We start from the raw sequence: 14,218 nt of genomic DNA on the forward strand, positions 1-14,218 counted from the left end.
AAAAACACGTTAATTTTACCTTTTTGGGGAGATGCCGCACCCCCCACGCCCCCCCCCTTGCCCCCTGGCGCTCAAGGGGGGGGGGGGCAAAATTTAGAGGGCCCCCCCCAAAAAAAAAAAATGTGCTCACTACCCCACTAAGGGGAGGTTAAAGGAGGAACAAAAAGTAGAGGAAACAGAGAGGAACGGTGGAGCTGAGAGAGCGAGGTAAGAGAGGGGCAGTGGCGGATCCGGGTGGGGGGGGGGCCATTCCTCCCCCCTTCAAAAATATTTTACCTTTTTGGGGAGATTTTCGCCCCCCCCCCACCTCCCTGGCGCTCAAGGGGGAGGGGGGGATGCAAATTTTAGAGGGCCCCTCAAAAAAAAATTGCTCACTACCCCGCCACCCCCCCCCCCCCCCCCCCCCCCCCCCCCCCCCCCCCCACCCCCCCACTGAGCGCATTTTCGGCTGGCGCGATTTTCAAATTTCCGGGAGCAAAAATAAAAAAATTGGGCCCCCACCCGAAGAAATCCTGGATCCGCGCCTGGAGAGGGGAAGCAGGGAGAAAGGGGGATCGAGAGAGGGACCAACATTAATGAGACGCGTAGAAAAGGGAGCGTAGGTGGGGAGAAGGCGAAAGGGGGCATTCTTTTGGATTTAAGAGGGCGGCCGGCCGGGTAAGGGAATTAGGGCGTATACTCCGTGGAGCGTTTAGGAAATGAGGGGAAATAAGAAGAGCTAGCGCAGGATAGTGAAGGGAAAGAGAGAGGGAGAAAGAGCGCGTGCGGGAAGGAGGGAAGGAAGATTGAGGAGGGGGGGGGGGGTGGCGGAATAAGCAGGCCGACCGGAGAATGAGTTGATGAAGGTTTGGGAAAAGGGAGTGAATGAACTAGGGGAAAGGATTGGATAAACTGCGATTAATGGATAAGAGCGAATTAAAGGCGGTGAAAAAGAAGGTAGAAGACGAAAGTTGGAGGTGAATGAGGAAGGAGAGAAAGAAAGGGGAGAAAAGAAAGAAGGAGAGAGTGGTAAACAGAGAGCTAGAGAGGGTGAGCGGTAAGGCAAGGGGAGAAGGGGAGGGGAGAGATGAGCAAGCAAACCGGCGGAAAAACGAGTTTAGAGAGGATGGGGGGAAGATGATTGGGTTTACGGCGAAGAGAGGGAAATGGCTGAAGGGGTGCATGGGGGGGGGGGGGGGGGGGGGCAGGGGAAAATCAAAGGAGAATGGGGATGAGGGATTGAGACAATAGAAGGGGACGAGGAAAGAAGGAGAGACACTATAATACTCAGGTGATAAAGAGGAACAGTGCGTTACTGTGGCAACTGTAATCTGGATAACATTAAAGTAAGAGGTAATAGTCTACTCACAAGACGATTTTATGTTAATCGAGGGTCTATAAATAGGGATAATATCAATCTATAGCTCTTTTAAAATGTTATACAATCGGCCTATGATCAAATGAAACTCCTAACTTCACTACAACCTTTGTTTTGGTGATTAATTGGTACTCTTTACCGCTAGGTTCTTTTAAAGCTATGATCATGCTTAACTCGTTGTTTATGCATGCATGAAGCATTGCCCCTACCCCCCTAAAAATATTAAAACAAGTGAATTAAAAAAGTTATGTCAGTGCCAACACAATCTAAATTAATAAGTGAACATTAAACAACATGAACAGCCTACACAGAGGAGCATGCACGCGTTTATTTTATATCATTTATATTTTCATTGCCCATGCGATTAAAAATAGGTAAAGTCTGGAGTAAAGAAAACTCATCAGACCAATGTACTATCAGGGCGCAAAAATTACTCAATCCTACAGTTCACTACTGTTCTATAAATCTAACCTAGGTGACAATATTTCCAGTACATTACCATAGCAACCTTCTCACCTGGGTTTCAGATTACATATTCTGCTCTGATATTACTGAGCAACTTTGGGTAATCTCCTTCGATACTTTACTGTTACTGTATTGGTATCGGGTTGTACCGGTGCAGTATAGCCACTGCTGACGGCCGCATTAGCTGCACTGCGAGCTTCCGTTGTTTGTACCGGTAATACATAGAGATGGGAGAGAAAGCGCCATCTAAGTTCCATTTCATTGGTTTAAGGTTTGAAAATTGAAACTTATTTTGTGTTAAAGTTATATAAGAAAATATAATCTTTATTTTATAATTCCACGGGGGCGACTTTTAATTTTGCAATCGTCCCCGTGGGCAACCTGACGGGGGCGATTATGGAGCTCACGGGGGCGAGATGCCCATCGCCCCCGTGTATTTTGGGCGCTGATAAGGAGTAATATGAAAGTACAACAAACAGGAGCAATTGATAATGTTAGTTTATATTTTGCACGATTGGAGAAATAAAGTATCTTAAATCGTAATCTTGAATTTTGTGCAAGAGTATTGATTTAACTTAATAAGATTTCGTTTGTGATGTGAGCAAAATCAACGCAAATTTCTAAACGAATGTCAATCAATGATTTGTTACCTTCCTTCCATTACCCCCACCTAACAAAACAAACAAAAAACCGGATACACATTAGTATACTCGGGAGAGGGAGGAAGAAAAAATAATGAGTGCAGTTTTCACATTTTAATGAGATTTATTGAATGGAAGAGTCAAATCAACCCAAATTTCTAAACGACTATAAACGATTTTTTATAATTCATTGCTTTCCTTTCATTATTCATCACCCTCTCCATCTAAATAATGATAATAATAATAATACCAAGATGATGATTATAATGATAATAACAATCCGGAGAAACACTAGCGTACCGGGGGAAGGGGGGGGGGGCACGGGGCAGAATGCGGATAGGAAGGCAGACTGCACCCATAATTGGTGGCCAGTGAAGAAACAAAAGAGAGGGAGAAAAGAGAGAGAAAGAGAAGAGAGGGAGGAAAAGAGATGATCCAGAGCAAGAGAAAATATTTTCTTTGGAGAGGGCTTTATACCAAGTTCTCAAAGAAAAAAAAATATTTAAAACCTTCCGTAAAATGTGTTTTGCCTCAATGAGTCAAATGACAATGGAATAGCATAGTCTCCAAACAAGAATTCATGAATCAACACATTGGCTGTATGGGCAGCACGCAATTGTTTATACCAGCGAGAGAGAGAAAAAAACACTAGTCTTTATTTCCATGAATTGCTGAAAAATTAAATATGAATGGGGCTCCCATAACCCGTGTGTCTAGACACCTCCAAGTTACCTCCCCGAAAAAATCTACTTTTTAAATATTCATTCGGTTATATATACACAGATAAAACGTTGTTTAAAATGCTAACAGTTCATTACAATACAACAGCTTGTTGAATTTTTTGAACAGGTGTTATTATTTGTAAACAACCCTTTTAAACGGTGTTTTGATTGTGCATAATGATCCATTCCAAACATACAGTGTGCAGTGCTAATTAGACACGAAATCAAGCATAGATAAAATAACTTAGTTTAGCCGCAGAGGGAGTATGACGAGTATGACGAATCTTTCAATGGGTTGAAAATTAATCGCGGTTTTTCTGGCTTGAAAAAGACGTCACGGTCTTCGTACACACACAATGCGGCTTTTCGTGGGCAAATCGCACATCTGGGTTAACTCAATACAGTTTTCATGCATGCGCTCTCAGGTTAAAAGGCTGCAGCTTCTCGCACATGAGAATTAATCCAAGGCGCCTTAGGAGGGTCTGCGCTGTTAAGTGGAAATATAATAATATGCAATCCATCGATATTTGTTAAAAGTGCCCCAAGAGTGAAGGCCTTTAGAAGAAAAACAGCAACTAATGATATTTATGCACATGACAAACGGCAGACTTACCCGCGACTACGTCACAATCCACTGATCAAACTGCAAATTTGGGATTCGCATATAATTAGTGAACTCATATTTCAAACATCCATAACTTTCTTATCATTGGCCCGATTTGTTTTAAACTTTCGCCATTGTGTTTATCTTTTTTTTATGCTTTAATACTAATGAACTTATTACAAGGGTTGGATTGTTCTTTAAGAAAATGCTCATTTACAATCACAATTCATGATATTCTCTTTGCAATGATCACATAATCTTGAATATCTTTTTCATGAAAGTATATTTTCAATTTTTTGGGTAATTTATCAACAAGTTTTCTTTCTTGTACTTACTAAATCTTTGAGGTTAGTACACTCATGAGTTTTCATGTGCTGTTCGTGACAAAAACTTGCATGCACCTTTAATACACATCTTATGCAATTTGAAATGATGCAACGGACAAGTGAGCAGGTAGATCTTAGATAATAAGACAAGACGTTAGTAGGCTGTTTCAAATAATTTTAGGTTATCCTGTCGATTGAAACTATGTCCTTTGAAAGCTTAGACAAATTGGATCACTTTAAACAGAGTGCGCCCCACATTCTCGAGCACCCCCAAAAGTACCCCTTTATTTCTTTCTGGAAAATGCCCCTTTACTTCAGATTAGTGTCCCACCCCCTTTTCAAAAGTGCCCCTTTTCACCTCTGATGAGTGCCCCTTTTTAAATAGGAAGATTGTATCTTTGTACTTTGTACTTCGTACAAATGAGTGCCCTTTTTACTTTCTAACAAGTGCCCAACGTTCCCTATTCTTATATAATAGGTTCCCTTTTTACTTTGACAAGTGCACTATTGTAATAATTTGTAATAAATGCACCCATTTCACATTTTATAAGTGCGCCTTTTCAGGTGCAAGAAGTGCTCCTGTTTACCTCTGAAAAGTGCCCCTTTTCCTTAGCTTGCAATAATTGCATTTCCCCTTCAAAGAAGTGTACCCTTACATCTCTGATGAGTGCCCCTTTTTACGTATGAGAATTACCCATTTTAAGCTCTGATTATCAAGATATTTATGATTGGAATTACAAATTTACAATTTTCATAACACTACCCATAGGAAAGAAATGAGCCTGCCGCATACTCCTGCGGCAGACTTGCGGCAGACTTGCCGCAGATCTGCAGCAGACCTGCCGCAGACAGTCATCTTTTTCACATGCAAATTAGTTTTGCCGCAGACTTGCCGCAGACTTGCCGCATACTCTTTCAGTATGATGAAGAGTCTGCGGCAGGTCTGCCGCAGACTTGCTGCAGACTTGCCGCATACTCTTTCAGTATGATAAAGAGTCTGCGGCAGGTCTGCCGCAGACTTGCTGCAGACCTGCCGCAGACTCTTCATCATGAATATCCATATCTCATATAGACCTGCTGCAGACCTGCCGCATACTCTTTCATATCCAGTACGTGGCAATAAAGTATGCATGTAGAAGAACCAGTGATAAACTGATCGATACTTCATAATTGATATTGGAAATATCGATATTACCAATTAGGTAATACCAATATATATCGATATTACCAATTAAGTATATTCTATTCTCAATTGTATTAACTCCATCACATAGATCATTTTAAGTGTATTCAAGAGTAACATTTAAGCGACACAGGCTCGTACACTTATAATATATACTAAATATGTATATTGTTTCTTGGTTAGTAATCATATAATCAATATCAATCTATCAATTTATTGCTAAAACGTGAATGTAATTGTAACATGATCAGACAAAATAATCTATTGGTTAATAATGGCAAAAGGAAAAAAGAAATCACAAAAATGATGTACATTGTCTTAATTTGCTTAACAAATCATGATAAATGTATTTTTCTGTCACACGTGTAAAGTAATAATGAATATGCATGAGATGATTGGTTTCAATTGGTTTCAATTGGCCCTATTAGACTTTAATGGGATTTCAATTGGACCAATCTGCCCCATTAGACTTTAAAAGGTTTTCGATTGGTTTCAATTGGACCAATTGAAGTCCAACTTTAGGCCAATGGGGTCCCATTAAAGTCTAATGGGGCGTAGGCCAATGGGGGCCAATGGGCCCAATTGGTCCAAAAGGGACAATCTGGACCAATTGAAACCATCTGAAGTCCTATTAAAGTCCCATTGAAACCTGTTAAAACCTATTGAGACCAATTGAAACCAATTGAAAATTCAATTGGTGTTCAATTAGTTTCAATTGGATTTTCGTCTTGGGTAGTTACAACAAAAAAGTGAGTTAGTGGGGCTGAAGATAAGATCACATATGGCACAACAAAAAAGTTTGAAACAGTCCGTTAATTCCTCAGTCTCCTCTTATGTAATAAATTCCTCTTATGGTACCAGTTGAACTTGAAGCAAATTGTTTGGTTTGACAGAAGCTAAAAAGACAATTAACAGTGCTAATTAACACAGGAATTTACAAGATCATGGGCTCAGCCTTCAACCTCATATGGTACTGCATGTCCTACAAAATGGCCGCCTTTAGCCTTGCTTCAGACTGTATAATTTCCCACATTTCTGTGGCAGACCTGCCGCAGACTGTTCCTGTGGCGTACTGGTATGCGGCAAGTCTGGAGCAAAGTTTCGCCCTGCCGCAGACCGTTCCTGTGGCATACTAGTATGCAGCAAGTCTGGAGCAAAGTTTCATCCTACCGCAGATCTGCCGCAGACTGTTCCTGTGGCATACTAGTATGCGGGCGGCAAGTCTGGAGCAAAGTTTCATCCTGCCGCAGATCTGCCGCAGACTGTTCCTGTGGCATACTAGTATGCGGCAAGTCTGGAGCAAAGTTTCATCCTGCCGCAGATCTGCCGCAGACTGTTCCTGTGGCGTACTGGTATGCGGCAAGTCTGCAGCAAAATTTCATCCTGCCGCAGACTGTTCCTGTGGCATACTGGTATGCGGCAAGTCTGCTGCAAAATTTCCTTCTGCCGCATACTTCGGCATACTCTTTGCCGCAGACTAAAAGTCTCTGCGGCAGGTCTGCGGCATACTTTTCACTTTCCTATGGGTACATTCTAAAGGGGAAAAGGAGTGTGGTGAAACCGGTCACTCAAATTTTTTTTTTTTACTTTTTTGAGGCACTTCTTGATCATTATGTAGCGCCTCTTTTTTAGGGATCCAATATTACATCATATCACCTCTTACACCCCCCCCCTGCTTATTCGAAATTTTTGGGCCGATTTCGAAATGTAAACCCCCCCCCCCCCCCCCCCCCCCCCCCCCCCCCCTTGAAAAAATCCTGCGTACGCCACTGGTTACATTGGATGTTGTACAGAACCCTCCGAGGAGTCTTTCATTGTGCGCTCATCCTTGGGATGCACTAAGGAACCACGTAGTTTTTGAGAAGGGTGTTGTCGTGGTGTCAATGTTGTACTTCTTGAGGACCCTCTGGAAGCTAGCTTCTGATGTTCCCTTGACATATGATGGTAACCATGTCTTTCCGTCTAGTGTTACGGGTTGGTTCTGATCCAGGGGTTGTGGGTTTCATGCCGGGGTTTCATGGCTGCTTCCGTTTTTCTGAAGACCCATTAATCCGGGTAGCCACACCTCTTAAGGCATGCTTCGATGTGGTTGGTTTCTGTCTCTAGACAGGGTCTGTGAGTGGAGACTGGGCATCCCATCGAGGCTCCGAACTTCTTGCGGTAGATCTGACCATCGAATTAGAAATAGGTAGTGGTGACAGTGGCGGATCCAGGGGGGGGGGGGGCCGCCCCCGGGAAAAAACGTGTAAAAACACGTGATTTTTAGCCTTTTTGGGGGATGCCCCCCCCCCCCAGGCGCCCAAGAGTGGGGGGGGGGGGGTTAAAAAAATTTAAATTTTCGAGGCCCCCCCCCCCCCCCAAAAAAAAAAAAAAAAACTGTGCTCACACAGCGCTAATATTGCTGTAAGTTGGTATTCTGAACCTTGTTGTATCCCTGTGTTATCTCTTGAAGGACCGCCTCTATCTTATCTTTGATCACTTTTGACACGCCCATCTTTATGGACCCTACCAATCAAAATCTGTTTTATATAAGCATGATAAGTAGGTTAACCAATATGAATACTTTATGCCATATCAGAAGATGCGCCTTGGGCGTAATTAGTTAATTGAGCGCTTATTACGCTCAAAAATTCGAAAAATTCCTATATTTTAATTTGATCATGATATTGTAGAAGTTGTTGATGAATACGTCTATCTTGGAACTACTTTTAACTACATCAACAAATTTCGTAAAGCACAAATTAAGCAACTTAATCAAGCTAGACGAGCAATGGATAGTCTATTATCTAAAACTTATCAACTGCACTTACCTATTGATATCCTCTTGGAATTATTTGATCAACTTGTGTTGCCCATTCTGCTCTATGGAAGTGAGATATAAGGATTTTAAGTGCTACATGATCTTGAAATTTTCCACATGAAATTTTGTAAGCAAGCCCTTTCTGTCAACAAAACAACTGCAAATTGTATGGTACTTGGTGAATTGGGGAGGCTTAAACTTGAGAAATATATCGAAAGCAGAATGATAAACTTCTGGTGTAGGATTGTACATAGTGGACAGGATAAATTTTCTGGTAAGGTGTATATTATCTTAAAATTACTCGTTGAGAAGAATATATATCAGGCACTATGGTTAAAAAAAAATCAAGCTGACTCTGGACAATATGGGGATGTCTAATTTATGGGAAATTTGTGAAAATACTAGCTATGAGTGGGTCAAACAAACTGTGGAACGTCGATTGAGAGATTCTCATGCTCAGTATTGGTCTGCTTGAATGTACGATAATTCGCATTGTGTTAACTATCGAATCTTCAAACATTCTTTATGTTTAGAAAGATACTTACTCGATTTCATTAAAAGAGATCGGACAATATTAAGTCGTTTTCGCTGTGGCAATCATTACCTGCCGATTGTAGCTGGTAGATATTCAAATACTCCAAGGGAAATGAGGCTATGTACGCTGTGCAATTTGCAATCGCTTGGGGATGAGTTTCATTACTTGTTTGTATGCCCTACCTTTCGTTCAGAAAGAAAATTGTTCATCGATAAATATTTTATTGAGAGACCAAATACACTGAAAATGGATCAGCTTTTTAACTCCAATAATGTACAAACACGTTTAAACTTAGTAAAATTCTGTCGAAAAATAATGCTTCGTTTTCATTAATTTAAGTATGTGCAAAAACATGTTATGAGTTTAATATTAACTTTATGTTTCTCTTTTTTGTCTTATATCAATTTATTAAATTGATATCAAGAATGTTTTCAGTAATTCATTAATTCAGATATCAATTTACTGGTGCCAGTAAATTTCTTTTTCAATTGCTTCCATTAATTTCGTCATTAATTATCGTTTTAATTAATATTATCGTTTTGTTTTTGATTATTATTATTATTATCATCATCAATATTGTTATTATCATTATCATCATAATTTTTCTCACTATTGTCGATAGTGTTATTTTGTATGGATTAACATTAACTCTATTTGTATTGTATATTTCACAGTGTTTAATTGACAAATTCAAACTGATTGTAAACTTCTCCAATACCCCAATGTGGGTGACATGAGAATAAATTGTCATTGTCATTGTCATTGTCATTGCGCGTCATCATATGCGCTGTGGTATGTGGATCATGAACACAAGTCACGCTTTCACTTTTATTGGTATGATGAGAGCATTAAAATCGTCATATCCTAGCTTGTAATATCTTTAAAAGTTCTCATCTGTGATGTTTCTGGTCAACACACAATCTTCTTCCAACTCGTCTATTGGCACGTAGTTTGTTCTGGGCAAGAAAGATTGCCGCCATAGTATCACCACAACAATACAACAACCCCCTGCCTGTTGTAAATATTGTTGTAAATACCATGCAAGATAAGATAAGATAAAAGATACAACAACTTCCAGAATACCAATTATCTCAACATATTATCTCTCTTGCGCATATGCAAATGAGGATTAAATTTTATAAATAATTGGAACATTTTAGTATGTTTGCAAGTTTCAATAAGTAGCCTATACGCCTACAATGATAATTAATAATTTACTATCTGATTACCTCGCCTACATTGTAAGTTGTCAGTGATGAATGATGATCCTGCAAAACTGACTGGTTATACATGTTGATGAGAATCTGTACTTGCATTTATAACTGCCATTTTTGATTGATTTGCAGGGTTTTAAATTACTGCTGAAGTAGATGATCATCAAATAAATTGGCTCATCACCCACTCCTCACGTACTAGCTGCTTGGTTGAGTGATTCTTTGTAGCTTCTGTACTACGCTCTACTTTTACTCTTACCCCGTATTACGACATTTCGAGACAGAATGAAGTCCATCAAGCGTACCTTTACTGATAATTATGTATCAATTATTCATGATCGATTTTAATATTTTTAGCCTAGGTGGCCTACTCAGAAATTAGCTGGTCTACCGGGGAAGCCCTGGAAAACATGGTAACTACCTAATACATGTAAGGACATGAAATAAATACTCATTAATGTGTAAAAGCATTAAAATACAATTGAATTCGATATAATTATAGATGAACATAAACTAAAAATAATACTAAAAATTACAAAAGATTTGTATGTCATGTCTTTTAATAACTCACTGCTAGAGAACAATAATCATTAAATCGTATGCAAAGCAGTTTTGTGAATAAACAATATATTACAAACTTTGGGATTTAAAAATAAGATTTTTTTAAAATTTTCATATCTTGCGTTAAAATGATTGGAATTGTCAGCACACTTAAACATATTATAAAACATTTGTACATGCAAGCCAATTAATATATACGTCACACGATCGTTAGATAAGAGCCATTTCATGTTATGAAAGTTTTCTTTTGAGGGCGTATAAAAGTTGCATGTTAGGATTATTCTAGCCGCTATTTTTGCAAGTTTGATGATTATAAAAAAATCGCAGCCTCCATCTTTCATAGCAATAATTTGATTTGACAAATCATAGGTCTGACCCTTCGTAACCAAATTATCAATATAGATTAAGAAAAGAAGGTCCTAGAATGGACCCTTGCGGCACTCCTAAAGAAACAGAATGTTTACATCAGGGTGTTTTTACTCTTTCCAGACAGACTTAGACTTGATTTTGTTTTTTGTTTTGTTTCATGAGATTCATTGGAAGCATCGTGATAATGTTGACAGAGTATAAAGAAAACTGCACAGAATTTGTAGCTATGTCTTCCTTGCCTAATTTCTAGTGTTTTCCCCTCCGCACAATCACATTATTTATCTCAAGTGTGACATCGAATGTTAGTTTCAAAACGGCAGTTTAGTTATTTGGGATTCATCTCTCTGCAGTTAAAGCAGCATTTGTATCTTATGTCAAACTTGTGCAAATACCATGCAGTGTTTCCAATCGTCAGAATAACATTTTCTGAAATAGAACATCGGATTTCGTTGGTTTGAATTCCCTGATATTTCTCAAAATTCCTCTTACGCTCCATTTATGTTGTTTACTAGGCCGAGGATAACGTCATACGTCTTTTGGTACACCATACTAATCAACTAAAACCTCCAGTTTTGCGAGGAAAATTAATATACTGATACCATGGTTCGCTAAACACTCGACTGTCAAAGCGGTCTGGGTGGGCACTGTGGGGATATGTCAAGTGTTCCTCGCGTTGATTGGTTACTTAAAACGGGCATTTCTCTTCCTGATCAGGGTGCCTGTTAGCCGCGACATCCGCATATTGGATATTAACCCGTGAAAGTTGGCATTAAACCCCGAGTGTTTCGATAGACGTGTTCATTGTTTCTCATTTTGTTGTCGAAACAGAATTAGGCAAATTGTAATGTGAGTTACATTTCGAGAAAAAACAACAACAGACTATTTGCAATACTGGATCTTTTATTCACGTTTTTACTTTATTTTGAGGAGTTAAGGAGTAAAGACTACATTGCAAGAAAAACTTTACAGAAACTATAATGCTGCTGGATGAACAAGTGTCGAGTCGTTTTGAATTATAAAGACAACACAGCAAGGAAGTTGAGCAAAATCTTCCGAAAACCTAAATTATGGCATTCTTGGATGGTTGCTTCGCATTTTAAATACATTTTGTCTCATTCTAAGAGTTTACTTTATTTGAAATGTAAAGACAACGTTGCAAAAACAAAATACAATCAACCAACTGTTGTTCGACTGGATTTTATCGAATAATTGGGATTTCTGTTCCATCAGTCAAAATGGTGAGTCCTCGCCTTTATTTATTTAATTGCAAACATATGCATATATGCCCATGTATTTTTTCGCTTTGGGAAGCCCCTTGTAGGTGCCCCTATTTTCTGTAAAAAGTGCCCTTTTTGTAGATGTCTTTACTTTGAAAGATGCACCACCCCCTACATAAATGAGGATGCTAAAATGAATACAGAAAAAATGTATAAATTATTACTTTCATCTGCATATAACTGGACAAACATGTGTTTCGTATATAAATGGTATAAAATGCGATATCGATTTAAGATTTTTTTTTAAAAGATCGTGGATAAATACCTTGGCTGTTTTTCTCTTCCTGTTTAAGTTATTACATGCATTGAATATCCATATTAATTCATATTAATTTACTTTTACTTAAGATATAAGTCGAAAAAACGCCTTGCCTGTTATATTAAGAATATCTCAAATTTCATGGTATTTTTAATAATTCATTTGGTAATGCAACCAAATTTATTCTTGTGAAACGCCTCGATGCAAATTAGTCAGAATACAAATTGAATACATAGGACAAACATTATGGTTTGCCCTACCTTATACAACACATAATACATGAAATGTTGACTATTGAAATTCTGTGCAATCATTCGTATGGAGGCCCTTAAGTATACATTTGGTTACATTACGAAAATGGCCTATTTAGAGGGACTGAGGTCTTAAAGATGAATGTCCATTTACAAGATTTATCTGCAGGGAAGTAGAGTTAATTGTCCAAAAATGGCAACATATCACATGCAGTCTCTGAATTATTATGTACAGTTACGTCAACTGAGCTGCATTTATCAGTATTAATTAATAGACATTTTGATCATCGAACTTTATGCCTCTTATCATCTAATATGAAGCCTTTTCCATTTCTTTTTTTTTCACATGGAAAGGACAAATATCTCATACGAGGCGTGATCCTTGTTTTCCTGACATGTGTATCCTTCGGTACGTATGATTCTGGTATTAAACGATGATTCATCATTATCATTATTATTATCATCATTATTAATACAGTGATAGAAGTAATAGTAGTATCAATATTAGTAGAAGAAGTATTAGTAGTAGTCGTAGTAGTAGTAGCAGTAGTAGTAGCAGTATTCAACATAAATACAATGAAACATTGATATTGACATTATTAATCAAAAATTGATGTTATTACCATTTATTTGGCGCTTTCAATACATGTATAAACAAAAAGAACGTACAAATGAGTGAGCAAAATATGGAAATAATTTCATTTTCAATTTCAATTTTTATCTCAATGGTGGACCCACGCTCCGCTATATGGTGTAGTTACTGGGTTCTAATGGGTTAACACCAGAAAAGATTTATACTCTTTACTCAATTTGTATTTTCTCCTTTTATATCTCATTCAAAGCCTCTGTCGTTTCTTCGAATGAGAACACGGGTACTTGTTGTTCGGACGGATTAGGGCTGAGTTACACCTTACCAATGTTCAACGAATGTAAGAAGGAAATGCATCATAATGGCAGTATGGTACAGACAATTCCAAAGCTCATCCCATACACATCTAAGGAAGCTTCTTGTCCAAGAAGGAAGAGTAAACTGGGGATCCCGCCCGGACACAAAGTGTGCAGATTTCCTGGTAAGTCGTTCTTTTCGAGTTAAATGATGATGCCTGCTAGTACAATAGTAATAAATTGTAGCTGATCTCCCGCCCCTCCCCCACTTTACACACCAGAGATAGGGGTTGCTTTCAAAGGAATGGAACATGCAAACGCGTACCCTAAATAACACTGAGGGGGGGGGGGGGGGGTGGACCTGTTCTACGGTTCGATTCTTTTGAAAAATGTAATCATGTAAATCCTTGCCAAAAGTGCCATAAGATTCGACACTATGTTAGAGATTATTTCATTGTCAACAGCGGTTGAAAGTATATCCATAGCATCCGGGTGTTATATCCTGAGAGCAGCCGGAAAAAAATGCCCCCCTCCCAAAGATTGTGTGACTCCATCTAGTCCATGACAAACCTTTGTCAAAAAAAGAAGCGATGTCATTTTACATTACAAAACACAAAAAAGACTCACAAAAGCCGAAATCTTTTGTTTTTAGTTCCTAGGTAGATGGGGTTGATAATCCCTGGTAAAACAGGTAAAAAGGTTTACATAATCCTCTACGGTTTATGATGAATTTTATATACCTCTCTTTAGTATTTTGAATGAATCTAGT

This window comes from Strongylocentrotus purpuratus, unplaced genomic scaffold (genome assembly GCF_000002235.5).
Source record: "Strongylocentrotus purpuratus isolate Spur 01 unplaced genomic scaffold, Spur_5.0 spur5_scaffold_20, whole genome shotgun sequence".
Classification (NCBI taxonomy): Eukaryota; Metazoa; Echinodermata; class Echinoidea; order Camarodonta; family Strongylocentrotidae; genus Strongylocentrotus; species Strongylocentrotus purpuratus.